Source organism: Ambystoma mexicanum, chromosome 2p (assembly GCF_040938575.1).
Source record: "Ambystoma mexicanum isolate Mex_15411 chromosome 2p, UKY_AmexF1_1, whole genome shotgun sequence".
NCBI classification, from domain to species: domain Eukaryota; kingdom Metazoa; phylum Chordata; class Amphibia; order Caudata; family Ambystomatidae; genus Ambystoma; species Ambystoma mexicanum.
Window position 1 is genome coordinate 1,059,564,702 of NC_090923.1, and position 14,924 is coordinate 1,059,579,625.

Here is a 14,924-nt window from a genome sequence, read left to right on the forward strand (position 1 = left end):
GGGCTGATCACCTCATGTTGCCTTGCCACAGGGCTTGTGTGGGATGGCCAGTCGTCGTCTTGTGGGTGCCCCTGCGTGGTATCCTCATGGTGTACGGGATGGAACAAACAGGGGGATTGAGACAGGTCATGGATGGATCCTACATCGACAGCACCGTTTTCTGTGTCGGAGCATGCTGCCATTAATGCAGTGTCACCTATGGTGCTGCTGCCACCAGAAGCAGTGCCTTCTGTGGCATCCATTGGGGGGACCTGTGGTGGTGCTGTTGTGGGCATGCTGGCTGCTGGGGTGCCTGTTGAAGTCCCCTCCTGTGTGCTGCCACTTGATTTGTGCTGCTGCCGTGTCTTGATCCGTGCAGCTGAGGTGGAGGGTCTTTGGCCGTTGGTCTTGGCCCTCTTTGCAGGTGTGCTGGTAGGGGTGTCCTGGAGCTCGTCGTTTGAATCGGACCATGTGGTGGAGTAAAGGAGGGCGAGCGTTATTAATGGGTCTGTGGAAATTGGAATGGCAATGTATCACATGCATTGGGGTGGTACCTGAGGGTGATTTGGGTCAGGGCCTTGGAGGTGGTTTCATTTTTGTGTGGATTGAGGATGCAGTTGTTTTGCAGCCTGCAGTTAGGGTGTGCATGCTGCACGTGTAGAGGGTGTTTTTAGGATTTTTAATTATTTATGTATTTATTGTGACTTTTAAAGTGCGCTATCAGGCCAATGTATGTGGACGTTGTCCTGGACATGTGTTTCTGTTGCACTATGTGGACACATGGTACTTCACATGATTGGACATTGTGGATTTAGCATTGTTTTATTTGGCCCACCTACCTGATTCTTCGGATGTCTGCACTCCTTTCTCCATCCCTCCGACTCCCTCTATACTCTCCATTCCAATGGTGGAGGCACAGATTTCTTCCCAGGGGGTCAACTTGATGGGTGATTCCGATCCTCCCCCGGTAGCTGTGGCAATGTTACGGTTGGCTGATAGTATGCTCCGTACGCGTATCCGCAAGTCGTCCCATCGCTTTCTGCATTGCTGTGAGTTGCGGGGTGCGGTCCCCACCGCACTTACCCGCTGTGCCACCAGGGCCCATATGGCCTTCTTGTTCGCAAGTGCCGTCCTGGTCATTTGCGTCGAGAAGACGACGGCAGCATTCTCCTGGAGGGTCTCTGTGAGCACGGTGAGTTCCTCATGGGAGAAGTGGACCTGCCGCTTGCGGTCGCACGCTTTTTTCGCTACTTTTCCCATTTTTGTTGTTTTCACTAGGGTGGATTTCGGGTTGGGATGTGTCTCAGGGTAGGATTTTTAATGGTTGTGTGGGAATTCTGATTTTATAGGTGTACGGCGTGCTGTTTCCCGTTCCGGGACCATGTTTTTACTTCCGTTTCCGTATATTTACGGTCACCGTATTTTCCGATTGCCGCTCATTACGGTGACCGCTATGATGGGTGGCGGAATTGCACCTAGGGCGCCGTACGACGGCGGTGAGGGGCGTTTTGGGGACATTTCCGCCATCACGGACTTTGCACTTCCGCCATGGCGTAGTGCTCGTGCCCGATGGGTCAGAATTAGCCGCACTTTACTCCGTCGTGCAATGGCGGAAACGCTATTTACGCTATGGCGGTCAGGTCAGTTACTTTCCGCCAGGGTCGTAATGAGGGCCATTGTCTTGAAGTGGATGTTTGTAGAGCGCCTCGTGCCGCCCTGTGCAGGCTTCAAGGCTCTTGCCCGCCTTGTGGATGGGCATCACGGAGAAATGTGCACCACACCCCCTCTTTGATAAATCCCCCTGCCCGCCTGATCGGCTAATTCACCTAAAGTAGAGAGGGGTGCGGCTGGTGGAATATGTTTAAATATGGGGGTCGGGGGGCAGTCCCTCAGGGGAAGGGGTTGTGGTCTGTGTTTGTCTGAGGCAAAAGCAACGTCTTGAGCCCCCTGTCTTTAAAACTGGGGGCACCTGAACATCACAACACTAGATAACATAGCGACATAACAGAACATAGCCCACTGCTTAGCACAACTCGGTAAACATTACTCCAGTACTTAGCATAGCATAGAATACTAAGGAACGCGGAATAACACCACCTATAGTGCAATGCAACACAGCACACCACAGCACTGTATGACACGAGCGGCCGTCGGAGCCAGCTGCCGCCACATGTGCACACTTGCCTGCAGAGACGAGGGCAGGGGCGCTGAACCCCAGACAGGACAGTGACAGAAACATGAATATTGCAGTTACACGGCACACATAGCACCCCGAATGCTCTCCTGGAGCTATATAACACAGGCCATTATTAGCCGTTCATTTTTATTGAGATGGAGACAATTCTGAGTCAGTGACACCAGGAAAGAAGCGAGTAGATTTGCGCAGCAGGTGCATTAACTTAGTCGTCAGTCTGAGCAGCTAAATATTAGTGCCCCATTCGCCAACGTAACGCGTGTGGGCATTTTTTTTTAAACTACACATGCACCTGTGCCAATTGATATAGCCAACCTGGGCAGCGGACGTCGCAGTTACTATTTTGCCAAACAGGTGCTCAGTTTACATTCCCAAATCTCTGCGCTGGACCCAAATCCTGTCCTTCACAGGCACACGCGAGTTTTGGGAATTGTAAGTGCGCAGCCGCAGCAACACTTAACACTGCACAACATACCATACCATACCATAACAAAACAGCACAAGACAACATACAATAACAGCATACCGCAGAAAAACGCCACACACTTCATACCATAACACAACACAACAAAACAAGACACAACACAAGAGATCATATCACAACACAAAACAGCACTTATCTAAACTAAATTTATCTAAAGTGCTTTAGATTAAGGCGCTATATAAATAACACATCATTATCATTAAACGCGCGACACATTTGATCATTTTGTTCGCTTAAAAGAAACTGACAATGTGAATACAAATGCCGTGTCGGGCCGCTCAGGTTATGGTGTGCTCACCTGTGTGCAGCAGCTCACACGGCTTGTCAGCAGAGCATGGACTTGCGCCGGGACCTTCCTGGGGCGCTCAGGAACACAGGCACGCAGCGGGAGAGAGCAGGCAGGAACACCCCCAGAGAACGCAGGGACTTTCCTGGAGTGCGCAAGCAGATGCGGTGTGGTGGAATCAAGGCACCTGCATTCCAATGCTTTTATACAGACCGGTCTGGAGGCTCTGTACCGAGACCGAACACAGCCTGGGAACCTGTTCTAATGCGTAGGTTCCCACTCGGGAGCGTCTACACCTTTCTAATGCCGGCGTGCACAGTTTAGCCACATTGAGTGTTCCTGGGCAGCTCAGCCCACCTTCGTTTGTTTCGGTATTTTTTGGTTCGACAGCACTTAGAACAGCGCCACATAACATACAGCCCAGGACCCCCACGATCACCCACAGGATGCACCGTCACCGTGCACGGAAACGCATGAGTCAGGACAGAAATAAGTCAGGCAAAGCAAAATACATTTCACTGGGAGGGCCGGGCTGAAGCAGCCCCTTGACCGTCCCAGCCCGGCCGCTTCCAGTGTTTTGTAACAAAAACTAACACTGCTCGGCTGGCTGGCGCCATGGTGTTGCTTGATGCAGCAGCAGCAGGCACTCTGAGCTGAGCACAGTTGGCCGGGCCCGGACCCTGGGCCTCTCTGCAGTTGGAGACAATGCAAATGCATTCCTCAAATACACTGCAAATTCCGCAAAGGAAATAACCGGCCCCCAGGGCCTCGTAAAATCAGTCCAGGCGTGGGTTGGGATGATTTAGCTTCATCGGCCACGGGCTGAAAGGCCAATGGGCCAATCCAGCCCTGCCTTCCCCCAAGAAAAGAGGCCCTGTGTGCCCAGGCCCACCGGGGAAACTCCCGGTGTCCCGGTGGGCCAGTCCAGACCTGTCCCTAATGCATTTCTCGGCCGGCCCGGGTGAACACAACATCGTTGAGACCCTGCAACCCGTGGAAATTTTTTTTGCTGCGGCCAAAGCAGCTCTGTTAGAATACTTTGCACTCATGTCGATCGTGGACTATGAGAGAACTTTCATGAGGACTGCTGTACAGAAGGAAGGGGAATCTCTCGACGCCTTCCACAGCAGGCTACGGCGCATGTTATTGGCATGTGCTTGGCCTGACGTGGTGCATAAGGTGCGCCAACAAGTCATACAGGGCTGCCTCAGGGTCAAGTTGTGGCGCCAGATACTGCATGAGCCCAGAATCACGCTCATGCGCATTCTGGAACTAGGGATATCCCCCAAGCTAGCGGATGTCCGGGCGAACAAGATGTGCTCAGCAATTAAAGCCCACAAGCTGGAGGACGCATGTGCAATATTGCGGAGGCAGTTTCAAAGAGGGGACAGGCACCAGCAGTACAACAGGAAAGAAGGACAGTCCGGTGAAGGGCAATGTGTACGGTCGCTGTGGCATAACAAACCATTTCACATGCGTCTGCAAAGCACCAGCACCATCGACACACTCAAGAGGTCGGGTGTTCACGAGGCTGGTGATGCAGAGATCGCAGCGCAAGGTGGCCCAAGTGGAACAAACAACGATGGAAGAGGATGAGCCCAAGGAGCAGGAGGAGGATGTGTTCTTCATCTTGAGCATTTCGGTGCTGCAAATGTCGAAACAGCGCCAGCCCAAGTGTGTAATCTGCATTTGTGACTCCCTGATCCCTGTACTTGTTAGACCAGAAATTACCCTAAAGTATGTATAGTATGTTGGCCAGAAACCAATCGCATCATGTGACAAACATCGCAAACACAGAATCGTCGATGTAACCAGAGGGTGTCCATTTTGTGAAATGTCAGCTATTTGCCTTTTTCCTTTCTGTCAAAACGCTTCGCAAAATGTATTCTATGCTTTCGAATTCATACACTGTGCAAGGCCTCGGCCTGAACGCTGAAAGACTATAACACAGACAGGAATGTAAAACGATACAGAAATACATTGTTTTCCTTTCCTCCCTCATGAAGTCCTCGAAGGCAAGCAGAAGCCGCATCTAATCAGCAGACCAGGTGCCGGCCTGTCTTGCAAACGCTGTAGTAAAAGGCAGTTAAAGCATGAATTATATTCTTTTAGTGGTACTCCTTCGCGGAGACTGGTATTTTCATCCACAGAACTGTCTGACCCTTGGTTCATGAATAGAAAAACATAGATAACGTGCTAAGGAATGTTTCTCTCCTACAAACATGATATCCTTGCTGAACTAAGAGCTTTATGTTCTCCATAACAAAAAGCTGTCTCTGCTACTGTTGCTAGAATAACGATATTTAGACTGAATAGAGACTTGTCATAACGTGTCATAATTGTCATGATTGTCAATCACCGAACCCTAGCCTGAACGATACATTTATGGGCGGTTTGAATTGCCTTCAAAGATTGCATGTTATGTATATATATTGCTGCTTGAATGTTGCTCGCTCTCTTGCGTCTCACGAGGTCTGGGTACACACGTTGCGAGACGTTGAAACCCCAGTCGGCCGACTGAGGATACTTTGAAATAAACCAGACTTGTTTGGAAATTGAACCTCGTGCCTGTCGTGTCACTAGAGTATATGGTTATTGCGCCTCAGTTTCCAATGCAGTCTTTATGGCCTAGCATACTGATTGACACCGGCGCCTCCGTGAGCATCATGGCGGAGGACCAATACCGAGAGCTTAACAACACACCACTCCTAAGCAAGACAAACGTGAATATTCACGCTCTGAGGAAAACACCATTTGCCCATGGAGGGCACGTTCGTGGCCCATGTCCGTCATGAAGACACGTCCATCAGAGCCTGTTTTTTTGTCACCAAGGTGAGCGAAGTGACACTAATGGGGTGCGCAAACGCTGAGGTGTTGTGCATTGTAAACTTAGCGTTTGGGGTATACCTCGAGAACATCCAGAGCATGCTCGCCAGATATGCAAGTGTCTCCACCAGCTTTGGAAGCTGGTGGGAGACCCGGTGTGATTGCACTTTGACAACACAGTCTAACATGTCACGCTGAAGCATCACAGGGTGCCATTTCATCTGAGGGACCGCGTGGGAGAACAGCTCGGCAATCTGATCAGACTAGATATCATTGAGAAGGTGGAGGGACCAACCCTGTAGGTCTAACCGATCGTAATTGCAAGGAAGTCAAAACAACCAGAGGCCATACGCATTGGCGTGGAAATGCGTCTCCCAAACAGAGCGATCCATCGGGAGCTACACATCACGCCCACCCTGTATGACATCCTGGCAAACCTCCAGGATGCACATTATGTTTCCAAGTTGGACCTCCGTGCCAGATACCACTAGCTCGTCTCAATCCGGAATCAAGCTCAATCACTACCTTCAGCACACACAAAGGCCTGTACAAGTACGCTGACCTGAAAGGGGCGATAAACATCAGCGACAACATCATGATCTAAGCGAAGTCTGAGCAGGATCATCTAGAGAGACTGGAGTGTCCTGCAGTGCATCCTACACCTAGGTCTCACCCTGCACCAGCACAAGTGTGCACTCATGCAGAGGAAGATTTTTTGGATTTGTGTTGCAGGAGGGTGGCATCTCTCGAGACCCTGGCAAAAGTGAAGGACATAAGGGAAGCCTGTGCCCCGGTGAACGTGTCGGAGGTGCGTAGCTTCCTGGGGATGGCCACATCTCCCACAGTCTCTTAAGTTACCCTATCTCCCCAAATTTGAAGGGTAGCCCCCCAAAAAATGTTAGCCTAGTTGAAACCCTGACCCACTGCCCCAACACATATTCAGTCTCCGGAGCCCACACATTATCCTGCAACAGGCTCAGTACTACCTAACGACTACTCCTGGCTATTAATGACATTGGATACCTCTAGAGCTCTGGGCTTTCTAAAATAGCTTTAAAAAACTGCTTAACTGCTCAGGACGTGAGGTCCATGTCTTGAGCTATCTCCCTTTTTTTCAACGGAATGCTGCTGCCAACATCCTTGCCGAACCCACTATTATTGTGGCCATTTTCTTTCACGGAATTTCTTGCCACGATTACAATTGTGGTTGATAAGCAGCAACTTTGTTTCACAGAGCAGTGTTGTGATGTGTCCCGTCACGTAGTGCACATGATGACGCACATGTGTTGAAGAATAAAAAGAGGCCACGCCCAGGCACGGGCAGGGATTCCTCGATAGTAACGGCACCCGGCTGTGTGTCGTTCTTGTGCTCTATGAGCACGTTAATAACTGGCAGGAGCAGGCCCACAACCCTGCCTGACGTGCTCCACAGCGGGAGCAGGGAAGGTGGCGGATGTCCGCCGGCACCACAGAGGAGCCCACTGTGACAGAGTGGACACACCCATTTCTGTGGCTCGAGCGAGGCAGCCAAGTGCAGCGTGCACACCATGGGGTGCCACAGTGCATATTAGGAGCACCGCAGGTCACGCTGCTGGCAGGAGGCCCGCAACACTTCCAACACCAAGGAGCAATGTGAGAATAAAAAGAGAGAAACACTGTTTTACAGTCTCACAGCATTGTGGAACCAGCGATATCAGGCAAGCCACACCTACTCCTCAGACCCTACCCACACAGACTCCCTGGCCATACTAGTGTACCCCAGTTGGTGGGAGAGCGGGGGACAACCTGTCCCAGATAATTAGGACCCACAGGGGGCCTGTACTGCCTGTAGCTTGCAGCTCTCACTGGGTGCTTGTGCGGCTAGCAGCACTACCTGTAGCTTTCAGCCCTAACTGGGTGCTCGTGGGGCTGCCAGTGTCACGGTCTGTGTTCACATGTCCAGCACGAGGTGACGCCAGGGGGCCTAACCAGCCAAGGAAGACGACTGGGAGGATGATGGGGCACCCACAACCCATGCTACCCCGGTGGCAAGCACACATAGAGATGTGTCCAGGAATTAATGGAGGGTGCAGGGGTCACTGAGGGGTTTTGCAGATGCCTCTGTCCCTGAGTTTGATGTCATGGGAGCACCAGCGATGCTAGGACCCAGGTGGGATCTGTGGGTTGAGAGAATAGAGATGTTTTTTGCAACATCTGGGGAGGACGACAATCAGAAAATGAAGGCAATGCTATTTTTCTATGCTGGGAGTGAAGTACACCAAATATTCAAGTCCCTACGACCAGTTGATAATTTGTACGCAGAAGCAAAAACTGCGCTTCAGGCCTACTTCAGACCCATGGTCAATCGAGACTATGAGCGGTTCAGGTTACAACAGGTGCACCAGGACCCAACGGAATCACTGGACGCCTGCCATGCACGACTCCAACTCCTAGCAATGTCCTGCCGTCTCAACGACGAAACATATGAGATCTGTGTCCAAATAATACAACACTGCGCATCGTCGGCAGTACGGCAACAGATCCTGAATTAACCCGATGTCCCACTACAGCGCAGCCTGGAGCTAGGCCGGGCACAGGAGCTATCATTGTCCTGTGCTGTGCAGATGGAAGAGGCCTCAAAGGTTGGTTGGGTTGAGATTGTGTGTGCTGTGAGAGCGAGCGGCGGACCAAAGCCGAGGAGGCAAACCTCACGGGGAGCGAGAAAAACGAGTGGACCGGCTGAAGGTTGTGAGCAGTAGCAGTGTGACAACTGTGGTGGTCCAACACCCCACGAGTGGGAGTGCCTGGCGGTGGGCCAGAGCTGCGGAAGGTGAGGCAAGCCTAACCACTTTGCAAGGATGTGCTTGGCACCATGGCTGGCCAGCAAGCTGCAAGACCACCTCCCACTCCGCCCAAGCCACGCCAAAGGAGAGTGGCCGCAGTCGCAGAGGAACAGGCGTTGTAACTCTCTTGCCTGGAAGGCTCAGTTGACATTGGGGACGGCTTCATCGTGTCGGCAATCTGCTTGGGGGACGTGAGATCCCCATTGCAAGCCGCAATGTATGGTGTCGGTGCTCGGGATGGACATGTCGGTGCTCATCGACACGGGAGTGTTGGTCAACGTGATGCCGGCAGCGCAATTCAAGAAATTGCACCACTCCCCGTAATGCACCGCCCCAGGATTCGGATCTTTACCTATGGGGGCACATCAGCCCTGCCACTGGATTGCCCATTCCGCACCTCAGTGCTACACTACTATCTTTCAGGCTACCCTCAGCCACCTCTTCCTCTTGGCTCAAATCTGACTTAATGTCCGCTATTCAGTCTTGGTGTGATGCAAGCAAGCTCTGCTTCAAAACCACTAAGACTGAGATTGTTCGCATTGGGAACCCTGCTCCCGCTTTGTCATTCTTGCTCTGGCCGGCCTCTCTTGGCCCTGGGCCTGCACCCGCCTATGAAACAAGAAACCTGGGGGTCATCTTTGACTCCACTCTCTCCTTCTCCTCTCACATGTCAGACATCTCTATAAAGTCTATCAGCTACACCTCCTCAGAGGTATTCTACCTTTTCTCACTTTCCCCCAGACGCTCACTGTCTCCAGAGCCCTGTTTCTCTCCAGGCTGGACTATTGCAACAGCCTCTTCCTCAACCTCCTTCCTTCTGCCCTGCGCCTGCTGCAACTCATCCAGAACAGAACCGCGAGAGTTATCCTTGGCCTCAAGCCCAGGCACCACAACTCTACCATGCTGAAATCCCTCCACTGCCTCCCTGTGGCTGCAAGGATCAAATTCAAGACCCTTTGCATTGTCCACAAGGCTTTCTGAGGCCTGGGGCCTACCTACCTGCAATGCGGCCTACCTAAATACTGTCCCTCACGAGCTCTCCGCTCATCTACCTCCGACCTTCTGCAAATGAGCCGGTTCTCCAAGCAGTGATTTGGAGTGAGATCCTTATCCTCAGCAGGTGCCTCCCTGCTGCCCTCTGTCTTGAGCTGGATCTCATTCAATTCTGGAAGCTCCTCAAGACTTTCCTCGTCGCCTCTTCCTTCTCTCTATCTCTACGCTGCTAACCTATCCTTCTGCCCTTTCCCTCTTTTTCCTTAAAGCACGCTGACTGGCCACCAGCTGTACCTCAGAGCCTCACTGGTCCCCGGCACACCCGTCAGTCCTTTCGCACTTGCCACAGGGCCCTACACCGCACCCACACTTAATGTACTTGTTTAATTAACCCTAGAGAGTGTCTCTCTCTGCACTTACCCCAGTCTCAACCGACCGGGTGCACTTGATTCCCCCTCCCCTCCCTGTGACCCTCTTTGCACTTGCTCGATCGTTACGTACCACGCCTGAAGATCGTATGTCTGTTCTCCGTCTTCACCCCTTAATTGCACTGTTAAAACTGCAGAATTGCCACCAGGCCTATTTGCTGTCTCCCAAACTGTTAAATGTATTTTTTACTCACTCTGCCTGTGCAGACTATTATCATCTCAGAATTTCAAGGGCTCTGTTTTTTCCCCCATGTTCCCACCCTGCCTGAGCACTTTGAAACACTTGCCTGTGTATAGGCGCTATATAAATAAACAATACCAATACCAAACAATACCAATACACAACAACGGGTTGATGGAGACCACATTTTATGTCACTCCCATTGCAAAAGACACACTTCTGAGCTGTGCATCGGCCGTGGACCTTTGCCTGGTGCTATTTGCGTTCCAGGTATACGCAGGTGACACAGACTACCTGCTGGAGAGATTTGCGCACCTATTCAATGGTTTTGGGTGTCTGAAAAACCAGGAGGTGAGGCTTCATATCGACCCCTCTGTGCAGCCAGTGTCCCTGCAACACCGCCGTATACCTCTACATCTGCGGCAGAAAGTAGAAGCGAAACTGGAAAAGCTCGAGAGGGTTGACATCATTGAACAGGTGGTTGGCCCCACGCCATGGGTGTTCCCAATCGTGGTAGTGGCTAAACCCAAAGCCCTGGAAGAGGTGAGAATGTGTGTCGACATGTGGATGACTAAAAGGGAAAATCTGCAGGGAGCGCCAAACCACACCAACCCTCAACAACATTCTTGTTGATCTCCAAGGGTCCAAGGCCTTCTTCAACTTCAACCTCAAGGCCGGGTACCACTAGGTGCCCCTGTACGTGAACTCCAGGCCCATCATGACTTTTTCCTCCCACATCGGGCTGTTCAGGTACAAAAGACTGAGCTTCGGAGTGTCCTCGGCGGCAGAAGTATTTCAGCACACCATCAGGGGTGTTCTGACGGGGCTCCCCGGAGTCCTGAATGTTAGCAACAATGTGCTTGTCTTCTCCAAGTCACACAAAGACCACCTTCTGCAACTGGAAGGGGTACCAGCACACCTTGCTAGTCACAGTCTGACGTTCAACAAATGAAAATGCAAGATCATGCAGCCCAAGGTGGACTTCTTTGGCTTTGTTTTCCACGACGGAGGGTTATCCACAGACCCCAAAAACATTAAATGACATCAAGACGGTATCTCCCCCGACTCACCCTCAGCGGTGCAGAGCTTCCTGGGGGTGGTGAGCCTTTACAGGCGATTCATACCTAATTTAGTGACCATCACGGAACCTCTGCAGGTGTTAACTAAAAGGGATCAGGATTGGCGATGGGGGCAGACAGAGGACGAACCATTCCGGGAGGTGAAGGCAGCGCTGGTCACTGACACGGCCATGGCCTACTTCGACCCAGCCCGCACCACGGAGATCGTCGTGGATGCCAGCCCCGTCGGGCTTGGTGTGGTCTTTCTGCAGATCAACAACCAAGGAGTGAGAAAACCGGTGGTATATGCCAGCAAGGCCCTGTCCGACACAGAACACTGCTACTCTCAGATCGAGCGGAAAGCACTAGCAGTCCTGTGGGGCTGTAAACATTTCCACCTCTACATCTTTGGTCACCCTGTAACAATCTACACCGAACATAAACCCCTCATCCCAATCATGACAGGGTCGGCTCCGAGGCCACTGATACATCTGAAGCAATGGCCCCTCCAACTGCAGGAGTACGGGGTGACTCTGCTGTTCAGCGACGAGGTAGATAACCCTGCAGACTACCTTTCATGACATCCTGCATGTGTGGACATTCGTCTCGATGATAACGAGGGCAGCAGTCCCCAACGCGATGTTGCTGGAGGACATCGCCAATGTTACCAAGAGTGACTTGGATCTACAGGATCTAATGGCTCAACTGCAGGCTGGCCGGTGGAAGTCCTTCTTGTCGGTGCCCAACATCGTACGCCGGAAGCTCAGTCGTTTCTGCAGGGTCTGTGGAGGGTACGCCTGTGATGCTGGAAAGGCATCGAGGGACAGGGCCTCTGTATCCTTGTCCTTTACTGCTTTTTATTGTGTGTTCTGTCGTGTTTTCCACGTAGGAGTTCATGTGGGACTCCTGGTGGTGCAGCTGTCTCCTTTGTTGAACGGACCCCATGGGATACCCTTATGGCACCCATGGGTGGGGGTACAACCCTGTGCCCCTAGTGTATGTTTTTGGGCACCTATGTGTGGCGCACAGAGCAGGATACGGGCTGGTGGCAGCTCTGTGCTGAATTGACTGGTGCCCTGAGCGTCCTCCATTTTGGGATGCCCAGGCCCTGTCATTGGAATCGGTAGATGGAGTCAAGATGGCCCCCCTGGTCTCTCGCCTTCCATCGCCTGTTACCTTGATCTTCCCGAAGTCCCAGGAAGCCCTGACTCTGTCCCTTCCCCCTGACTGGCTGTTGGGGGGGAAGTTCCATATATGGTAGTGTGAGGAAGTGCCGACCAGACTGGCTGGAGCCTTCCCAACGACCGTATGTTGTTGGTACGCCTGTGGGTGGGACCTGGGTGAATAGAGTGTGTGACGAATATGCATTCTGTGTTGTGGATGTCTAGTATCTGGTGTTTGACACAATGACTGAGACAGCCCTGCCCGAAACTGGTATGAATGCAGTGTGGAGTGTTGAATTAACTTGTTGTGAGTGTCTGGAGAGAAGTGAATGGCCTGAATGCACTATGCACCTGATTGGCTGCCTGCACAAATGCCCTTCGCCGTGATTGGATGCTTGGTTATGACCCAGCGGAAGGAATGGGAGATCAACAGTATATCTGGGGACCTCTGACTGCTAGGAATCGTGTTCAGAGGCTGAAGTCCACTACGACGAGTAACTGGAGTGAAACTGAATCTTGACCTTGAAGCCCTTCTGGAAGAGAAAAATTGCTGTGGCTCTCCTTCATCAATCTGGAAGCTGCTTTGTCTCCAAGGACTGACCCAGAGAGGACCTGGTAAGGCGCTCTCTTCCCGAGCTACGAGGGACCATCGTGCACCAGCTGATGTTTGCCAAAGCTCCCTGGTGGACAGACCTACGACAGGCTGCCGACCGGGGACGGGGACTGCCGCGGAATCCCAAAGAGAAGCGCCGGGACTGTTGTCCACCACCGTCGATGACCGCTGTTGCCGACCGGAGCCACCGTGCTCCCGTTGCCTAAGAGCTCTTGATCCAAGGACGCTCTTGTCTGCATCATTGCCCGTCTGATTAAGCTAGGAGAAGGCCAGGCCATCGACGCGCCGAGGAGCATCCGCCGGTGGGTTTCCCACCACCCAAAGACCACAGAGACGCCGAGGACTTGACGCCCTTGCTGGGCCACAGTTCTTCAAACTCTTTGCGGTCCAGAACTATCGACATCGAGGTGCCCCGCACGCCTCTTCCTTGCAGGACGTTTACGCTTCCCCGTCAACGAGCACCGCTAGGAAAGAAGCTGCCACTTAACCGCTGTAGTTCACACTGTTCTCCGTCGAACGTTCGACGACCCGTGACTCCTGCCTTAAAGGGAGGACACTCAAGAAAGGCTGTCGATTTCCCGACGAGGAACGCTACAATGCCAGGTACTTTGGGGTTGCAGAACTATTGGAAAGTCTCTTGTGAACAATATATGGACTGGGCTTGTGATCTATCTTTATTTTACAGGTTGCCATGGTGGGGGGGATCTCCACACAGAACTGTGCCTAGTAGCAGGGCCAGTATTCTGCCAATTGTTCTAACCAACTGCTTTCCTCTTATATCTATTGTAGGTTTCCTTTACAAACTGATTTGTGTGACATTTAACCGTACTGTTGATGCACTTTAAAGAGATCTAATAGTAATTGTGGTACCATGGAGAACTGTATATTTGCCATTATAGATAACCGAGTACAAAGTGAGTTATTGTGATATTGTACATAACCTTGAATATTAATTATATAAAGACTGTGTTTTAATGAATACAGTGTGTGGACATTCATTTGTGGGTGCTTGGGGACTACACTGTACTTAAGAACCAGCCTGCATCACCTCCTGAGAAGCTAGGCCTTGAGTGCTCGACCACGTACCAATATTGAGAATCTTGGCAGGTGTCCTATGTGTCTCTCCTCTACCAAATAGAGAGCGGAAGCACAGACCCCCCCTCCGGTCCTTCACAACGCCCAGAGTTGTCAGTGGGACACAGGTGTGTCCTGTTGTGAGGGAGGCAGCTGGTCATCCCACTGGCACTACAAGAGAAAATTCTTGCGCTGGCACACATAGGATACCAAGGGGCAAGCAAGACCAAGGCACAACTCCAGGAGAAGGTGTGGTTCCCTGACCTGGAACGCAAGGTGGACAACACCCTGGCCAGGTGCACCTGGTGTCAAGTGGCAAAGCCGGCGGCCAAGGAACCACCCATCAAGTCACCGGCAAGGGCTACGGCACTGTGGAAGGTGCAGAGCATGGACTTTGGGACAATACTGCAGACTGAGCACTTTCTAGTGGTGCCCAATGAGTTTTCAAGATACCCATTTGTCCAGTTTGTCGAGTCGACAGCTGCCACTGATGTAATTCTGGTGCTCGAAGACCTCTTCATGGCCAATGGAATTCCGGACTCCCTAAGGTCAGACAATGGGCCATCCTTCCAAGGGGCTGTGTTATTTAATGGAATTACGACAGTAATGTCGATACTGTTTCCCACAATAATTAGCAAAACGTGAAAAATCTCACCTTGACAGATCGAGTAGACCGCCAGGAAACAACCAAGTGCAGCTGTGAAAGCTACCCTAGGACAGCCCTGTCCTCTCCGACCCGGAGTGGGATTAACCAGGGGAGAGAACAGGGTAGCCAGGGAAACCCTCGATGGGGAAGAAAACCCTGGTAGAATCCGGAAGTGTT